This window comes from Loxodonta africana, unplaced genomic scaffold, assembly GCF_030014295.1.
Source record: "Loxodonta africana isolate mLoxAfr1 unplaced genomic scaffold, mLoxAfr1.hap2 scaffold_421, whole genome shotgun sequence".
Lineage (NCBI taxonomy): Eukaryota > Metazoa > Chordata > Mammalia > Proboscidea > Elephantidae > Loxodonta > Loxodonta africana.
The window spans coordinates 20,689-41,376 of record NW_026975135.1 but is presented as its reverse complement, the minus strand read 5'-3'; positions in this window follow the sequence as shown (position 1 = coordinate 41,376).

Sequence of the window (20,688 nt, the reverse complement as noted above, 5' to 3'; positions counted from 1 at the left end):
TTTATGTTACTTTTATCAAAATAGCAAGAAACTTGCAATTCTTATACTTTGTAATATATTGCAGACACAGGGCATAGTGAGGGTAAGGAGTTTCCAGGGCCAATCTCTAAGTTCAGCCTTTCCCTATCCCAAATTTCAAGATGAATAGATGTTGATGAGTCAGCAGAAATGTCTTCCCCCTCTTGTCTGGCTTTCATATTTGTGGTGCCTAAAAGTATTCTGTACCTTGTCTGCTGCACCCTTGGACTTGGACCCTGGGGCATGTGCCCTCCTCTGCCCTCCTTTTGTGATGCTTCTGTTTAGACAATGGAGAATATAAAATAGAACAAAACCGTGTGATTAATAATAATCATACGAATTCTAGTTGCATGACCAAGAACAAGTTACTTAACCTCTCTGAGCCTCAACTTTGTCATCTGTACAATGGCAGTAATAACAGTAACAGATTCAATAGAAGTAATAGGTTTTGATGTTGTGAGGATTAACTAGTTGCCATCCAACTGATTTCATCTCATGGCAAACCCATACTCTGTAGGGCTTTCAATTGCTGTGACCTTTTGGAGGTAGATCACTAGGTCTTTCTTCTGAGGTGCCTCTGGGCAGACTGAAGCCACAAATATTTTGGTTAACAGCAAAAAAAAAAAAAAAAAAAAATTTTTTTTTTTTTTAGTGCAACTAGGGACTCCCTGTGAAAGTTAAGTGACTTATTATAAACAAAATGTGTAGAACACTGCTTGGTATATTGTAGTTGCTACTTAATTGTTATCAGAAATTGTTATCAATATATCATGAATATTTATGGCATTATCACTGAAACATTTGATAAAAAGAACAAAAATATAAAGTTGGACAAGCCTCACTTATGCATATTATTTAATACCATAAATCAAATCCCAGAAAATGAATGCTGTCAGTAGATAAAAAAGATACTGTATTTTAAACATATATTTGTAATTACAAAATTCCTAAGATGGCCCTACAATAGGACCAGTACAATAATCCATTCATTAAAAAATATTAAGTAAGTGCATATTGTTTGTCAACTGCTGTTTCAGGTCCCATAGAAACAGAAGTAAACCATCAGACAAATCTCTGCCCATCAGAAACTTACATTCCAATGTAGAAGTACACAAAAAATGCATATACAAATAGAGATACAGTAAAATTCAAAGTAATGCTAATGCTTACAAAATGAGCAAGGCATTGAAGTAGAATGTTAATTTATAGGTTAAATTAGTTGGTCAGCAAAGTCCTTTCTTAAGAGTGGTATCTGAGCAGAGATCTGAAAGAAAGGGGAGAGACAACCAACAGGAAAATATGCAAAAAAAAGAAAAAAATGCTAGGAGAGAGAACCAACCCCAGTCCAAAAGCCTGGAGGCAATGAAACAAAACAAGGAGGATGCACAACAGAAATCAAGGGAGAGAGGGGTGCTCTGTAGTGAGGTGAGCGATATGTCCAAAAGACTATCATGGCAGCCTAAAGGACTTGGATTTATTTAAAATCTTTGAAAAGATTTGATCAGAGAGACATGTCACCTGAGTAATGTTTTAAGAACTTCTCCCTGGTTGTTGTCTGATTAGACTCTACAGGGAAAAATTGAAGGTTGGGAGAGCAGTTAGGAGGCCCTTGCAGTGTCTGAGCAAGCTGTAATGGCAGCCAGGCCCAGGGTGTTGGCAAGGGAGTAATTTAGAAGTGGGCAGATATGGAATCTATTCTGAAGATACAACCAACAGAAAGTGTTGTATATAAGATGTTAGAGAAAGAGAGAAGTCAATGATGACTCCAAATTAGAGAAAAACCCTGACATCACATAAGTGGGGGATAAACATTTTTGGTAAAAAATAATGCAAATTCCCATAGAACACTAAATACAAACATACTAATTTTTTTTGATAGTCTAGAAGAGGCAGAAAAAAATCTGTAATATCATAAACTGCATACGTAGTTTAAATGGAAAATAAAACACTGTTAATGTTTTCCATCAATGTTACAATCAAACATTAAGGATCAAATACTCAACATTTTTCTTGGAAATTGTATACCTGGATATCATGGCAAACAACACTGGAACCAAAAATATCTTACCTTTGAAAAGCTAGCAAAAACGAATGGTATTTACGTATGATATAATCAACCTGCAACACTATTAGACTCAACTGAAAAATCATATGAACTAAAAAGAATGCTCAGAAAGTATAATTGGCACCCCATTAATATAGATAAAGTATAACCCTGAAGAGTTACAAATTTGATTTTCTCATAAATAAAAAATGCAACAAAATTTATACATTTCCTAAATATAAATTATCAATTTAGATTTAGGAAATGTATTTTGTGATATTTATATAAAACATTTTTTCCTTGAACTCCACTTAAACCAAATGAAACCCATTGTTATTGAGTTGATTCCAACTTACAGCAACCCTATAAGAGAGATGTAACTGCTCAGTAGGATATTCTTGCTGTACTTCTTCCAAGACAGATTTTTTTTCTCCTTTTGGCAGTCCACGGTACATTAAATATTCTTCACTAAAACCATTATTCAAAGGCACCAACTCTTCCTTGATCTTCCTTACTCCTTGTCCAGCTTTCACACACATATAAGGCAGTTGAAAACACCATGGCTTGGATCAGGCACTCCGTGGTCCTTAAAGTGACATCTTTGCTTTTTAACACTTTAAGGAAGTCTTTTGCAGCAGATTTGCCTAAAGTAACACGTCATTTGATTTCTTGAATGCTGCTTTGATTGTCACTCCAAGTAAAATGAAATCCTTGACAAGTTCAATATTTTCTCCTTTTATCATGACGTTTCTTAGTGGTCTGGTTGTGAGGATTTCTGTTCTCTTTATGTTGAGGTGTAGTCTATAATGAAGGCTGTGGTTTTTGATCTTTATCACTAAGTACTTCAAGTCCTCTTCACTTTCAGTAAGCATCGTCTTGTCATCTGCATATCACAGGTTGTTAATGAGTCTTCCTCTAATCCTGATGCCAAATTCTTCTATACAGTCTGGCTTCTCAGGTTACTTGGTCAGCGTACAGATTGAATAAGTATGGTGAAAAGATACAAACCTGATGCACATCTTTCTTAACTTTAAACCATGAAGTATCCCCTTGTTCTGTCGGAACGATTGCCTCTTGATCTATGTCCAAGTTTCTCATGAGCAAAATTAAGTGCTCTAAATTCCCATTCTTTGCTATGTTATCCGTAATTGGTTATGATCCACACAGTCGAATGTCTTTGCATAGTCAATAAAACACAGGTAAACATCTTTCTGGTATTCTCTGCTTTCAGCCAGGATCCATCTGACATCAGCAATGATATCCCTCATTCCATATCCTCTCCTGAATTCATCTTGAACTTCTGGCAGTTCCCTGTCAATACACTGCTACAGCCACTTTTGAATGATCTTTAGCAAAATTTTGCTTGTATGTGATATTAATGATATTGTTCAAGAATTTCTGCATTTGATTGGACCTCCTTTCTTGGGAATAGACATATATATTGGCTCTCTTCCAGTTGGTTGGCCAGGTAGCTCTCTTCCAAATTTCTTGGCATAGACAAGTGAGCACTTCCAGTGCTGCATTTGTTTGTTGAAACATCTCAATTGGTATTCTATCAGTTCCTGGACCCTTGTTTTTTGCCATGCCTTTCAGCATAGCATGGACTTCTTCCTGCAGTACCATTGGATCTTGATCATATGCTACATCCTGAAATGTTGAACATTGGCCAATTAGTTTTGGTATAATGACTCTGCGTATTCCTTCCATCTTTCTCTCGATGTTTCTTGAGCTGTTCAATATTTTGCCAATAGAATCCTTCAATATTGCAACTTGCAGCTTGAATTTTTCTTCAGTTCTTTTGGCTTGAGAAATACTGAGAGTTTTCTTCCCTTTTGATTTTCTAGCTCCAGATCTTTGCACAGTTCATTATAATATTTTATTTTGTCTTTCAAGCTGCCCTTTGAATCTTCTGTTCAGCTCTTCTACTTCTTAATTTCTTCTATTCCCTTTAGCTACCGGATATTTTAGAGAAAGTTTCGAAGTCTCTTTTGACATCCATTTTGGTCTCTTCTTTCTTTCCTGTCTTTATGATACATATAAACCAAGTCATTGAGTCAATTTTGACAGAGTGGAACTGCCCCATAGGGTTTCCAAGGAGCACCTGGTGGATTCAAACTGCCAACCTTTTGACTGGCAGTCATAGCTCTTAACCACTATGCCACCAGGGTTTCCTATAGCACTCCTCAAATCAACATAAAAGTATAAAAATGAGCAAAATATATGTCAGGAGAGTCCAGTAGAAGATAAGAAGGCACTAATATATTCATGGAAATTTATCTAATTTCACTAAAAAATAAATTTAAATTTAAATGGCAGCTGGAATTCATCATTTTTCCAAATGGTTTATCAGCTATTGGAAGACTTAAAAATAGTAATAGAAATGATCCAAGGGAAAGCAGGTGCCCTCAACCATTGTTGCAAATATGGATTGTGAAACTTTGTGATGATATATTTGCAGTTGTTTTCAATATTTATATTTATGCTAGAAATAATCCAAGTTAGGAATTCATAAAATCAAATAAACAATTTTACATACTTTTCTTCATTACATTTTATAAGAGGATTTTTTGAATCAAAAAAAAAAAAAAAAAGGAAAGAATTCCCATGACTGTGAATTTCCATCAGTCAGGCATGAGAACATAATGTCTACTTTGAAAGCATGAGGAAAACTTATGTTCTAACCTAGAAAAGTATCTATCAAATATAGCTAGACAAGAATGCATCAGATGCAGGCAGGGCCAAGATAGTGGAGTAGTCAGATGCTTCTGATAGTCCCTCTTACAACAAAGACCTGAAAAAACAAGTAAATTGATTATATATATGACAAGCTAGGAGCCCTGAACATCAAAGGCAAAGTTAAGAAATTGGACTTAGCAACAGAGGGAGGGAGATACGGTTCAGAAGCAGCAAGAAGTTGCCGGACCCAACTCAGTGGGAACCAGCGCCCCTCATCCCTGATCTGCTGGTGTGACTGCAGAAGGGCTGGCAGTAGCTTTCTGTACACGGTTTCCCTAGCCACAGAGAGCCAGTGGCACAGAGTCTACTCACGCCTCCAGAATCAGAGAAGAACAGCGCTCCCGGCATAAGTGCTAGCATTTAATTCACTGCACAGATCAAATACCTCCCCTTTCAAAAGAACTCTCTCCCATTTATCTGATCCCTCACCCTCTGTCCCAGGCCCCCAAGCTGGCTTCAGTGACATTCGATTTCCCTGGGCCTGAGATAGGTCCTGGCATGCAACCAGAGCCATTGGAGAAGGAGCAAATTAACAAACAGGGAAAAAATAATCTGATGGCTCCTCTAAGCTGGAAACTCAGGGCAGAAGCAGCTCCTGTCCAGGCACAAGTGGACCATAGACTTTGAATGGCTTTCACCCCTGCACAGAACTGTGTGGCCCATATCAGGAGCTGGGTTCTTGTTACAGTGCAAGGGTGTGTGGCCTAAGGTCTGACTTTAATGGTTTCAGCTGTGCAGTGGCAAGGTGGGTTCTTGATGCTTGACACTGCTCTAATAAGCAGGGTCCTCACCTACCCAAATCAGGGGCCTGAGGACTGGTGGCTCCACCTGCACCACCTAGCCACCCATGTCAGGGGTACAAGGATAAGTGGTGTCTCCCAGTCCTTACAGTTAAAAGTATCGGGTGTCAATGGTATGGCTGCAGAGCCCACCCACTTGTGCACTCTAGAGAACAGGGACATGTCTTCCTCACAAACACTCAGGGAAAGGTTGTCAACCCCCTACCTTGCTCAGAGTGTGACCACCTGATGCAACAAGAGACCTGTGCATACACCAATCACCACTGCTCCTCAAAGACAGTAGGTGAGAGCCTACACCACACACTTGGTGACTAACTACCTGGAAATCTGAGCTGAATCCTTACAAGAAAACTGAATGGACTTCTAGGCTCATATATCTGATAACAGCTCTAGCCATCTGGTGACAGGACGTTAGAGCTTCAAAGGCTCCATTAATCAAACCAACTAATTTGAGCAGCCTATTAAGTATTTCAAAACAAAACAAAGCAAGAAGCTAGGACACAGTATGCAAACATACAGAGACAACAGTCAATATCAAATCACATAAAGAAGCAGACGATGATCATGTCAGCAAGCTTCCAAAGCAAAGAATTGAGGAATCTTCCAGATGAAGATATATTCCTAGAATTACCAGAGATAGAATACAAAATAATAATATACAGAACTCTTCAAGATATCAGGAAAGAAAAAAAAGAGCTCAGGCAAAATGCAGAACAAGCCAAGGAACACACAGATAAAGCAGTTGAGGGAATTAAGAAGGTTATTCAAGAGAATAACGAAAAATTTAATAGGCTTCAAGAATCCTTAGAGAGAGAGCAGTCAGAAACTCAGAAGATCAACAATAAAATTTCAGAATTAGACAACTCAGTAGAAAGTCAAAGGAGCAGAATTCAGGAAAGTGAAGTCAGAATTAGTGAGACTGAAAATAAAATACTTGGCACCAATATATTCAAAGAAAAATCAGATAAAAGAATTTTAAGAAATGAAGAAACCCTAAGAATCATGTGGGACTCTATCAAGAGAAATAGCCTACAAGTAATCAGAGTACCAGAACAGGGAGGAAAAACAGAAAATACAGAGAAAATTGTGGAAAATTTGTTGGCAGAAAACCTCCCAGATATCATGAAAGACGAGATATCTTTCCAAGATGCTCATCTAACCCCACAGAAGGTAGATCTCAAGAGAAAGATATCAAGACATATTATAGTCGATCTTGCCAAAACCAAAGATAAAGAGAATTTTAAGAGCAGCTAGGGATAAACAAAAAGTCACCTGTGAAGGACAGTCAGTAAGACTAATCTCGGACTACTCAGCAGAAACCATGCAGGCAAGAAGGTAATGGGAGGACATATATAAAGACTTAAAGGGAAAATAATTGCCAGCCGAGAATTATATATCCAGCAAAACTGTCTCAGATATGAAGGTGAATTATGGCATTTCCAGATAAACAGAAGTTGAGGGACATTGCCAAAACCAAACCAAAATTACAAGAAATTCTAAAGGAAATCCTCCAGTTAGAAACTCAATAACATCAGATAACAATCCAAGACAAGAACAGAGGACAGGGAAACCAGATATCATTCAAGACAGAGAAATCACAAAACTAAATCAAAGCTAAAACGCTCAGAACAGGGAAATAGACATCATGAAGTAAAAGATGACAACATTAACTCAAAAAAGAAGGACTAAAAGATATAGTCATAGATCTTTCATATGGAGTATGAAAATAGGGGTAAATTTATCAAGGTAATCACAAAGGAAAATAACAATCCTGCACATCAAAATAATAATAAAAAAGAAAAACATGAAGACAGCAAAAACAAAAGCAACAACACTGGCAAAGAGGAAAAGATAAAATTACTTAATAAAGAAAAATTACTCAGCACAGAAAATTCAGTGGAAAAAAGAAACTGTCAACAACCAAAAAAAAAGGCATCAAAATGACAGCACTAAACTCATACCTAGACATAATTACGCTGAATGTAAATGTACTAAATGCACCAATAAAGAGACAGAGAGTGGCAGAGTGGATTAAAAAAACAAGATCTGCCTATGTGTTGCCTAAAAGAGACATACCTTAGACATAAAGATACAAACAAACTAAAACTCAAAGGATGGAAAAGAGATACCAAACAAACAACAACCAAAAAAAGAAGAGTGGCAATATTAATTTCTAACAAAATAGACTTTAAAGTAAAATCTACCACAAAGGATAAGGAAGGACCCTTTTGTGCAGCCAATGACAGGGCTCCAAAATACATAAAATGAACTCTAAAAGCACTGAAAACAGAGATGGGCAGCTCTACAATAACAGTAGGAGGCTCCAACACACTACTTTTGGTGAAGGACAGAACATCCAGAAAGAAGCTAAATAAAGACAGTGAAAGTCTAAATGCCGCAATCAACCAACCTGATCTCATAGGCACATACAGAACACCCCACCCAACGGCAGACAAGCATATTTTCTTTTCCAATGCACATGGAACGTTCTCCAGAATAGACCACATATTAGGTCATAAGCAAGTCTTAACAGAATCCAAAACATCAAAATATTTCAAAGCATCTTTTCTGACCATAAAGCCGTAAAAGTAGAAGCCAATAACATAAAGCAAGTGAAAAAAAAACCAAACGCACAGAAACTGAACAACACCTTGCTGAAATACTGCTGGGTTATAGAAGAAATTAAGGATGGAATAAAGAAATTCGTAGAATCAAATGAGAATGAAAACACTTCCTACCAGGACCTGTGGGACACAGCAAAACAGTGCTCAGAGGTCAATTTATAGCAATAAATGCACACATCCAAAAGAAGAAAAGGCCAAAATCAAAGAATTATCCCTACAACTCAAAGAAATAGAAAGAAAGCAGCAAAAGAAGTCCTAGGGTACCAGTAGAAACAAAATAATAAAAATTAGAGCAGAATTAAATGAAATAGAGAAAAGAAAAACAATTGAAAGAGTTAACAAGACCAACAGCTGGTTCTATGAAAAGATCAACAAAATCGATAAACCATTGGCCAAATGGACAAAAGAAAAATAGGAGAGAAAGCAAATAACCAGAATAAGAAATGAGATCGGCAATATTACAACAGAGCCAACTGAAATTAAAAGAATCATAACAGAATATTATGAAAAATTGTACTCCAACAAATTTGAAAACTAGAAGAATTGGATAAATTTCTAGAAACACACTACCTACCTAATCTAACACAAACAGATGTAGAACAGCTAAATAAACCTATAACAAAAGAAGAAATTGAAAAGATAATTAAAAATTCCCAATAAATTAAAGCCCTGGCCCTGATGACTTCACTGGAGAATTCTACCAAACTTTCAGAGAAGTGTTAACACCACTACTACTAAAGGTATTTCAGAACATACAAAAGGATGGAATACTCCCAATCTCATTCTATGAAGCCAGCATAACCGTCATAACAAATCCAGGTGAAGACACCACAAAAAAAGAAAATTACAGACCAATATTCCCCATGAACTTAGACACAAAAACCCTCAGCAAAATTCTAGCCAACAACATATTGAAAAAGTAATTCACCTTGACCAAGTAGGATTCATACTAGGTATGCTGGGATGGTTTAACATTTGAAAAACAATCAATGTAATCCATCATATAAATAAAAGACAAGAACCACATGGTCTTATGGGTTGATGCAGAAAAGGCATTTGACAAAGTCCAACATCCATTCATGATAAAGACTCTCAGCAAAATAGGAGTAGAAGGAAAATTCCTCCACATAATAAAGGACATTTATGTAAAGCCAACAGCCAACAGCACCCTAAATGGAGTGAGTCTGAAATCATTCCCCTTGAGAACGGGAACCAGACAAGGATGCCCTTTATCATCACTTTTATTCAATATTGTTCTGGAGGTCCTAGCCAGAGCAATTAGTCTAGGGGAAAAAAAAAAAAGCATCCAAATTGGTAAGGAAGAAATAAACTATCTCTATTTGCAGATGATATGATTTTATACACAGAAAACCCTAAAGAATCCACAAGAAAACTACTGGAACTAATAGAAGATTTCAGCAAAGTATCAGGATACAAGATAAACATGCAAAAACCAGTTGGATTCCTCTATATGAGCAAAGAGAAAGTCGAAGAGGAAATCATGAAATGAATACCATTTACAATAGCCCCAAGAAGATTAAATACTTAGGAACAAATCTAACCAGAGACATAAAAGACCTATACAAAGAAAACTATGAGACACTACTGCAAGAAACCGAAAGAGACCTACATAAGTGAAAAAACATACCTTGTTCTTCAATGGGAAGACTCAAGATTGTGAAAATGTTTATTCTACTCCAAGCAATCTATAGATAAATGCAAGCCTGATCCAAACCCTAATGGCATTTTTTAATGAGATGGAGAAACAAATCACCAAGTTCATATGGAAAGGGAAGAGGCCCTAAATAAGTAAAACAGTACTGAAAAATTAGAACAATGTGGGAGGCCTCACACTACCTGATTTTAGTACATATTACAACACCAGGGTAGTCAAAACAGCCTGGTACTGGCACAACAGCAGGTACATAGACCAATGGAACAGAATTGAGAATTGAGACATAAATTCATCCACGTATGAGCAGCTTGTATTTAACAAAGGCCCAAAGTCCATTAAATGGAGAAAAGACAGTCTCTTTAACAAATGGTGCTGGAATAACTGGATACCCATCTGCAAAAAAATGAAACAAGACCCATACCTCTCACACCATGCAGAAAAACTAACTCAAAATGGATCAAAGACCTAAATATAAAATCTAAAATGATAAAGATCATGGAAGAAAAAATAGGAAGAACTCTAGTAGCCCTCAAACATAGCATAAACAGTATACAAAACATTGCCAGCAATGCACAAACACTGGAAGGTAAAGTCGATAACTGGGAGCTTCTAAAAATGAAACACTTATCCTCATCCAAAGGCCTCACCAAAAGAGTAAAAAGACTACCTATAGACTGGGAAAAAAAATTTGGCTACAACAAATCCGATCAGTGTCTAAATCTTTAAAATCTACAAGATACTGCCAAACTTCAACAACAAAAAGACAAATAAACCAATTAAAAAATGGGCAAAGGGTATGAACAGAAACTTCACCAAATAAGACGTTCAGGCGGCTAACAGCTACGTTAGGAAACGCTCATGATCAATAGCCTTTAGAGAAATGCAAATCAAAACTACAATCAGATACCATCTTACCACAACGAAGCTGGCTCTAATCTAAAAAACACAAAATAATAAATGTTGGAGAGGTTTGTGGAGAGACTGGAACACTTATACACTGCTGGTGGGCATGTAAAATGGTACAACCACTTAGGAAATCGATTTGGCGTTTCCTTAAAAAGATAGGAGTACCATACGATCCAGCAATCCCACTCCTTGGAATATAGTGTAGAGAAATAAGAGCCCTACAAGAATAGATATATGCACACCCATGTTCACTGCAGCACTGTTACAATAGCAAAGAGATGGAAACAATCAAGGTGCCCACCAGTGGATAAATGGATAAACAAATTATGGTATAGTCACACAATGGAATACGATGCAACAATAGAGAAAAACAATGAATCCATGAAACATCTCATAACATGTAGGAATCTGGAAGGCATTATGCTGATTGAAATTAGTCAGTCGCAGGACAAATATTGCTTGAGACCACTATTATAAGAACTCAGGAAAAGGTTTAAACACAGAAGAAAACATTCTTTGATGATTACGAGAATGGGGAAGGAGGAAGAGGGATATTCACTAATTACGGAGTAGACAAGAATCATTTTAGGTGAAGGGAAGGACAACACACAATACAGGGGAAGTCAGCACAACTGGACTAATCCAAAAGCTAAGCAGTTTCCTGAATACAACGAAACACTTCGAGGGACAGAGTAGCAAGAGTGGGGGTCTGGGGACCATGGTTCAGGGGACATCTAGGTCAACTGACATAACAAATCGTATTAAGAAAGTATTCCACATCCCACTTGGATGAGTGGTGTCTGGGGTCTTGAAAGTTAGCAAGCGGCCATGTAAGATGCATCAATTGATCTCAATCCGCCTGGAGCAAAGGAGAATGAAGAACACCAAGGACTCAAGGAAATATGAGCCCAAGAGACAGAAAGTGCCACTTAAACCAGAGACTCTAACAGCCTGAGACTGGAAGAACTAGATGGTGCCCGGTTACCACCAATGACTGCACTCTAAGGGAACACAACAGAGAATCTCTGATGGAGCAGGAGAAAAGTGGAATGCAGACCTCAAATTCTAGTAAAAAAGACCGGGCTAAACGGTCTGACTGAACACTGGAAGGACTCCAGAGGTCATGGCCCTTGGACTCTCTGTTAGCCCAAAACTAAAACCATTCTGAAGCCACTTCTGCAGACAAAGATTAGACTGGGCTATAAGACATAAAATGAAACTGGTGAGGATTGTGCTTCTTAGCTCAAGTAGACACATTGTGACTGTGTGGGTAGAGCCTGTCTGGAGGCGAGATGAGAAGGCAGAGGGGGACAGGAACTGGATGAATGGACACAGGAAATACACAGGGGAGAAAGAAGGAGAGTGCTGTCACATTGTAGGGAGAGCAACTAGGATCACCTTAACCATGTCTGTATAAGTTTTTGTATGAGAAACTTACTAGAATTATAAACTTTCACTTAAAGCACAATAAAAAGAATACTTAATATTAAAAAAAAGAATTGTTATCCATACACATTTGCTAAATATTTACTTCTGAAAAGGTTTCTTATACCATAACTTCCCCATTACCCTCACTCTGTTTATGATTTTTAAAATAAGCTTAAAAATTTCAAATTAGAACAATTTTATATCTTGCTATTATGATTTCACTTAAAGTAAATTTATTGCCAATCATAGCTTTTATAACAAAATATTAATTCTTTTTCCCTTGCAAATAATTCATTTGATTGGACTATATATATATATATATATATACACATTTTTTCTCAATAAGTCCATGTTTAAATTTCTTGTTTATAATTTCTTTTCTTATCCACTCCAAGCCTGGAAATACAATTTGCAGAATGTAGTAGCAAGTTTTGATATAAGACCGTGGATTCACTTTGGAAACCCTGGTAACATAGCGGTTAAGAGCTACAGCTGCAAACCAAAAGGTTAGCAGTTCAAATCCACCAGGTACTCCTTGGAAACCCTATGGCACAGTTCTACTCTGTCGTATAGGGTTGGTCGGAGTCAGAACCCACTCGATGGCAACGGGTTTTAGGGAACTTACTTTATGCTACATAGAAAAAGAAAATATAGCCATCAATTTACATATTATTTAGGTCAACAATTAGGTTATCAAACACTTATCATTTATTAGTCACCGTGCAGGTCATGGCGCCATGAATAGTGATGTTTATGGTCTCCAGATACCAAAAGAAAAATGAGTAGTGATGGTGAACATTTAGAAATTTATTTCATCTAATAAAAAGGAAATACTTTTTTTCTGATTTTTGATGCTCTACCCACTTTTTTTTTTTTTACCCACTATCATCTGATGCCTACAGCCACGTTTTCTTAGCATTAGAAATATTTGTTTGTTTTTCTGTGAAAGTAATTTACAAGTGAGAACAACTTTCGTGAGGGAAGGGGTCATGTGCATCCTCTGAGGGAGGCTGAGGAATATACTCAGCATTGCATAATCCAGTATATTGGCTGATGCCTTATTGTTTTCCTTGGCAATTTTATTGCATACTCCCAGAAATAAAACAAATTAAGAGAACAGTTTATTGTGATACACTCAGTGATTATTTTTGAAAGCTGGAAGAATATATTTATTTTTACCTTTCAAATATTTTTGATATGAAAATAAAATGGCAGAAATCTTAATGAAAAGTATGATTTCTGAGATTATTCTATAAAATATGAGAAGAACAAAAGAATTTATTTTGTATTCCCCTATGTAATTTCCATCTATCCTATATCAGTATTTTTGAAGATTGGGTTACTTCAGAGTCTATGTCTTATTTTGTTAGAAAAAAATTTTAAAAACTACCAAATTATTTTAACATTGGTCTTTACCACTTATACACAAATCTAATTCCCCTTCAACACTGAAATTTTACCCTCTGTGTACTTAGCTACATTCCCAAATTTCTCACTGGAATGACAAGATTTTGTTAATTTTAGATGAGTGGAATCACAAACATGAATTTTCGTCTAGAATGTGGGCAATTAGTTATAACATTCTAGTTTATGCTGTAGTATAACACCAGTGATTAAAAAAAATCTCTATCATAAAACCACAATAGTGGATTTCTGGATCACGCTGCACGTTATCTTGGGATTTGTCCTCCCTCAGGGACACAGGCTGATGGTGCTTCCCTCATTGTGAAGCAACAGCAATTTATGGAAGGTGTAAAACCCAAAACCCAGTGCCCTCGAGTCGATTCCGACTCATAGCGACCCTATAGGACAGAGTAGAACTGCCCCATGGTTTCCGAGACGTTAATTCTTGCCATGGGTTACGCATGTCACTTGCACTAATGTTTCACAGTCCACACCTAACTTCAGAGAAAAGGGAAGTGCAATCTAAACTTGAGCCAGGAAGGATGAAGATCAGATGATTAACCAACATTCCTAATCAAGTAGTTCACCCTTCTGGGTCCCAACTCCTCTCCAAAGGAGACAACCAAATGTCCTGTTCAGTCATGGAATAAGCTCAAAGCCCAGGATCTCTTGGTGATAAGCAGCCACCAATAAGGTCCATCTTTTATCTGATGACCTGTGAATTATCTAAATTTCCCAGTTATCCAAATATCCAGCATGTCTTGGTTGGACAGGGACAGGATAACGGAAATAAACACTGGTATTAGGAAAGAAAGAATGAGATATCCACAGGAATCGTGGGTCCCCAGAAATTCTGAAATTCCATTAGGCAGACATTTAAAGGCCCACTATATTTCTGATGAGGAATAGTCACTGATAAGGCCACTTTTCTGCCTCCTTGGAGTAGTTTTCACATTCATTTTTTTGATAGCATAGCCCCTGGATCTTCCCTCTGAGATATGCTTTTTAAAAGATTCATATTGCCTTATCTGCCATGATGCAAAACCCCAAAAAACCCACTGCTGTTGAGTCGATTCTGCCTCATAGTGACCCTATAGGACAGAGTACAACTGCCCCATAGAGTTTCCAAGGAGCGCCTGGTGGACTCGAACTGCCAACCTTTTGGTTAACAGCCATAGCACTTAACCACTACGCCACCAGGGTTTCCTATCTGCCATGATAATTGTGGAATATACTCTTATGGTTGCTAAAGAGTTTTTTCAACTAACTTTCTGCCCATGGTGTTTGGAGTCTGTGATAAAGAGACTATCATTTGACAAGTATTTACTGCCTTCTGCTGATCACATGAGGAGCACACTTCTTCACTCCATCACGCGTTAACCTAGTGATTTGATAAACTTTGCTCAATAGCATGTGGCTGAAAGTGTCTGTATACCACTTCCAAGCCTAGAGTTTCAGCGATATTATATTTTCATATTTCTCTATTGTTTCTTCCATCATCATGAGAAGAAAATGTCTCCAGTAGGTTGTCTCTTTCAAAAACTTTTTTCTAGGCCTAATTTCCTCATCTAAAAATCAGTTATCAGGAGAGAGATCACTAGCTATTTCAAAAGAGAGAACAGAATTCAGATAAGTGCTTCAATAGGAGATGAAGGAATCAAGGAACCAAACAAGGGAAGCTGAATCAACTTAGAGACTCCCATCAGTATGTTGCTTCCAACACCCAGAAAACTGTCAAACAGCAGGACAAGGTGGCTTCCAGGACCCCATGGGTGGGGCCCTCATGCAGAACCCAGAACCAAGGTGAGGACCAGCAGACAATATTTGAAACCATGAAGAGAGTGGCTATTTATTCAAAGTGAAATCATGGCGAGCCACGGTTACTTCCAGGAACTATAGTTGAAGTGCGGAAAGAGAGAAGGAGAAATTTGCTGACTTCTGTCCTATAGCCTTTCTAATCTTCTGACAGTCTTACATTGTGATTTCCTACAAGAAATATGCTGGCAAAGGATCTTGGGAAATGTAGTTCTCCTTGGTATAGAGTCAAATAAAGTCAGTGAAAGTATCTGAAAACCAAGGAGCATTACAAAACATGCTGGCTAATATGAAAAAATAAAAACCAATCATGTTGAGTCAATTACAACTCATAGCAACCCTATAGGGCGAAGCAGAACTGCCTTGTAGGGTTTTCAAGGAGCAGCTGGTGGATTTGAACTGCCAACCTTTTGATAAGTGTCAGCTTTTAACCACTGCACCACCAGGACTCCAAGCTAATAATCAAAAAAATAGAGCCTGTCTTATATGGTGTGTGTGAGCATCTTCATATCTAGAGTTTTTTTTCTTAAAATCTGCTTTGTTTAATATTTTATAGCTAAACCATATTTCCTTTTAATTAATATTTGTCTTACGTATCTTTTTGACCTTTTAAATTTCATATATTCTTTCTCTTTATATTTAAATATGCCTCCTTAAAATTTCACTCAAGTAAAATTTTGCTGAAGATAATTAAAAAATGGCTGTGGCAGTACATCAACAGGAAACTGCCAGAAATTCAAGCCGATTCAGAAAAGGATGTGGAAACTAATGGGCCGCAACTACCACAGCCTCCACCAGACTGAGTCCAGCATAACTAGATGGTGCCCAGCTACCACCAACGACTGCTCTGACAAGGATCACAATAGAGGGTCCAGGACAGAACTGGAGAAAAATGCAGAACAAAACTATAACTTACAAAAAAAGACCATACTTACTGGTCTGACAGAGACTGGAGAAACCTCGAGAGTATGGCCCCTAAGTGTCCTTTTAAATCAGTACTGAAGTCACTCCGAAGGTTCACCCTTCAGCCAAAATTTAGACAGACCCGTAAAACAAATCAAGACTAAATGGGCACACCAACACAGGGACAAGGATGAGAAGGCTGGAGGGAACAGGAAAGCTGATAATGGGGAACCCAAGATCGACAAGGGTAGAATGTTGACATGGTGTAGAGTTGGCAACCAATGTCGCAAAATAGTATGTGTATTTATTGCCTAATGAGATATTAATTTGCTCTGTAAACCTTCATCTAAAGCATAATTAAAAAAAAAAGAGAAAAATCAAAATATCTACCTGATAACATTTGGGAATTACTGTTATTTCCATCATTGCTATCACATAATAACAATTATAACATGTGCATTGTTAATTATAATTACAACATTTATTGTGCACTGTCAGGAACAGTACCAAGTACTTTTCATACATTGCTCATTCCATGCCCGTATTAACCCCATGAAGTAGGTGCTATTATCACATCCAGAGTCCTGTGGATAGTAATGGGTAGGAATGTAAACCTAGGTTGAAATTCTTAACCACTGTTACATTAACTTCAGTTCTACTTCTGGCCACGGTGGTTCTGTTTTTATATATTAATTGATTAAATGTATTGAGGAAGACTGAGACTATAAACCTAGAGAGATAAATTTGAATACGTAAGTATATAGCCAGTGGAAGCATTTCAAAGAATAATGGAATCAGGGTATTATAATGAAGAAAGATCTGGATCATTGGGATGGCAGACCAAAGAGTAAGAAACACTAACTCTTCAGATGAACTATGTGAGCACTACCCAACTGGCACAATGGTAAGTTCCATCACTTGCCTTGTCAAAGAAGATATGACATACTGAAGCCATATACAGCTGTATTTCTGTATGACTTGATTCTGATCCATTGGGCAGACAACCATGTGTAATGACTCTGATCTACAAGAAATATGTGCTCTGTGTGCTAGGCTTTGGGTACACAGATATATGTTCCCTTTCTTTTCTTTTCTTTTTTAAAAATAAGATGTGGTTAAATAAATATTAAAATAGAAAAATCCTGATTTGAAAGAAAAAAAATAAAGAAAATGACACGGAAGGAGGGATATAATTGCTGATGTCCAGTGGATCTTGGCTAAAAGCTGAGAATACCAGAAAGATGTTTATTGTTGTTGTTATTAGGTGCAGTGGAGTCGCTTCCGACTCATAGCGATCCTATGTACCACAGAAAGAAGCACTGTCCGGCCCCGTGCCATACTTACAATCGTTGTTATGCTTGAGCCCGTTGTTGCAGACACTGTGTCAATCCATCTCATTGAGGGTCTTCCTCTTTTAAGCTGACCCTGTACTTTACCAGGCATGATGTCCTTCTCCAGGGACTGATCTCTTCTGACAACATGGCCAAAGTATGTTAGATGCAGTATCACCATCCCGGCTTCTAAGGAGCATTCTGGCTGTACTACTTCCAAGACAGATTTGTTTGTTCTTTTGGTATATTAAATATTCTTTGCCAACACCACAATTCAAAAGCATCTATTCTTCTTCAGTCTTCCTTATTCATTGTCCATCTTTCACATGCATATGAGGCAATTGAAAATACCACTAATGCTTGGAACCTGAAATATACGAAGTATGAATCTAGGAAAATTGGAAATCTTCAAGAACGAAATGGAACACATAAGCATCGATATCCTAGGCATTAGTGAGCTGAAATGGACTGGTATTGGCCATTTTGAATCGGACAACACATAGCCTACTACGCCAGAAATGACAACTTGAAGAGGAATGGTGTTACATTTATGGTCAAAAAGAACAATTCGAGGTCTATCCTGAAGTACAGTGCTGTCAGTGATAGGATAATATCCATAGGCCTATAAGGAAGACCAGTTAATATGACTATCATTCAAATTTACGCAGCAACCACTAAGAACAAAGTTGAAGAAATTGAAGATTTTTTTCAGCTTCTGTAGTCTGAAATTGATTGAACGTGCAATCAGGATGCATTGGTAATTACTGGTGATTAGAATGTGAAAGTTGGAAACAAAGAAGAACAATTGGTAGTCGGAAAATATGGCCTTGGTGATAGAAACAATGCCGGAGATTGAATGATAGAGTTTTGCGAGACCAATGACTTCTTCATTGCAAATACCTTTTTTTCACCAACATAAACGGCAACTATGCACATGGCCCTCGCCAGATGGAATACACAGAAGTCAAAACGACTACATCTATGGAAAGAGACAAAGGAAAAGCTCAATATCATCAGTCAGAACAAGGCCAGGGGCTGACTGTGGAACAGAAAGATCTTTCTGTGTTAATTATTGACTATTCAAAGGCATTTGACTGAGTAGATCGTAACAAATTTTGGATAACATTGCAAAGAGTGGGAATTCCAGGACACTTAATTTTGCTCATGCGGATTCTCTACATAGACCAAGAGGCAGTAACTGGAACACAGCAATGGGACACTGCTTAGTTTGAAGTCAGAAAAGATGTGCATCAGGATTGTATCCTTTCACCATACTTATTCAATTTGTATGCTGAGCAAATGATCTGAGATGGACTATATGAAGAAGGCAGCATCAGGATTAGAGAAAAACTCATTAACAACCTGCAATATGCAGAACACACAGCCTTGCCTGTTGAAAGTAGAGAGGACTTGAAGCACTTGCTGATGAAGATCAAAGACGTCAGCCTTCAGTATGAATTACATCTCAAAATAAAGAAAACAAAAATCCTCAAAACTGGACCAGTAACCAACATCGTGATAAATGGAGAAAATAGGATTTAATTTTACTTTGATCTACAATTAACTCCAGTGGAAGCAGCGGTCAAAAAATCAAAGGATGTATTGCATTTGGCAAATTGGCTGCAAAAGCCCTCTTTAAAGTGTTAAAAAGCAAAAATGTCGCTTTGAGGACTAAGGTGCACCTGACCCAAGCCATTGTATTTTCAGTTGCCTTTTGCCACTTCTGCATGTGAAAGATGGACAACGAGTAAGGAAGACCAAAGAAGAATCGATACCTTAGAATCACGGTGTTGGTGGAAAATATTGAATATAAAATGGACTGTCAAAAGAATGGTCAAATTTGTCTTGGAGGAAGTACAGCAAGAATGCTCCTTAGAAGCGAGGATGGCGAGATTTCGTCCCATGTAATTTGGACATATTATAAGGAGGAACCAGTCCCTGGAGAAGGACATCATGCTTGGTGAAGTAGAGGGTCAGCAAAAATGAGGGATTAACACAGTGGCCGCAATAATGGGCTCAAACATAGAAATGATAGTTAGGTTGGGGCAAAATGGGGCAGTGTTTCATTATGATGCACATAGGGTCGCTCTGAGTAGGAACCCACATGAAGGAACCTAACAACAACAATTAAAATACGAAAAGGTTTTCTCCAGTCTAGATTCTTTGCTCAGAATATTTAGTCTATTTACATTTGCTGAAAAACTTATGTTTTTCAGCAAATGTAAATCGACTAAATATTTTAAATTAAAAAAAACTTTATATTATTCAATGTAGTGATTTTTAGTTACTTATCTTCTCTGTGTCCCCCCTTCATCTCATTCCTGTCTTCTTTGGATTGATTATTTTTTTGCATTTCACGATTTCTTTGTGTCATTTAAGACAATATGCACTTTACTTCTTTATGTTTAGTGATAATCTAGGACAATGTACCATACACTTAATTAATCAAAAACTAATTTTATTACAACTTCATCTACTCAAACAATAAAAGGTATTATATATTTTAACTCATATCTTCACAGCTATTGCTGTCTAACAAAACACCACAAAACTTGGCAGTTTAAAACAATAAGTTATTATCTCCCCAGGATTCTGGGTTGAGTGGGTTGGTTCTCTGCTGGAATGTCCATTTTGAAGTTGCAATCAGATACTGGCTGGAGTCACCTGAAAACCTATTGGGCTGGATGTCCAAGAATACTTCTTCACTCCCATGTCTAGTGCTGCAATGCTGCTCCATGGGACCTCTCTCTCCAGCAGACAATTATGGGCTTTTTATGTGACCTACAAGTTCTTGACTGAGTTCTCAGCCACTCTACTTGGTGCCATTCACTGAGAAAGAATTTTCTGCAGATTTCCTGGACCTACTTGAGGAGCTGGGAGGTTAATTTCTAGCTAACTCAGACAGAATTGTGTTGTCCCTTACATTCCCTGGTTTGTTCAGAGTTCTTCTGAATCCTCACCTTTAGGGGCCTTGTAGTTTATCTCCTGTTGTCCATGGAACACA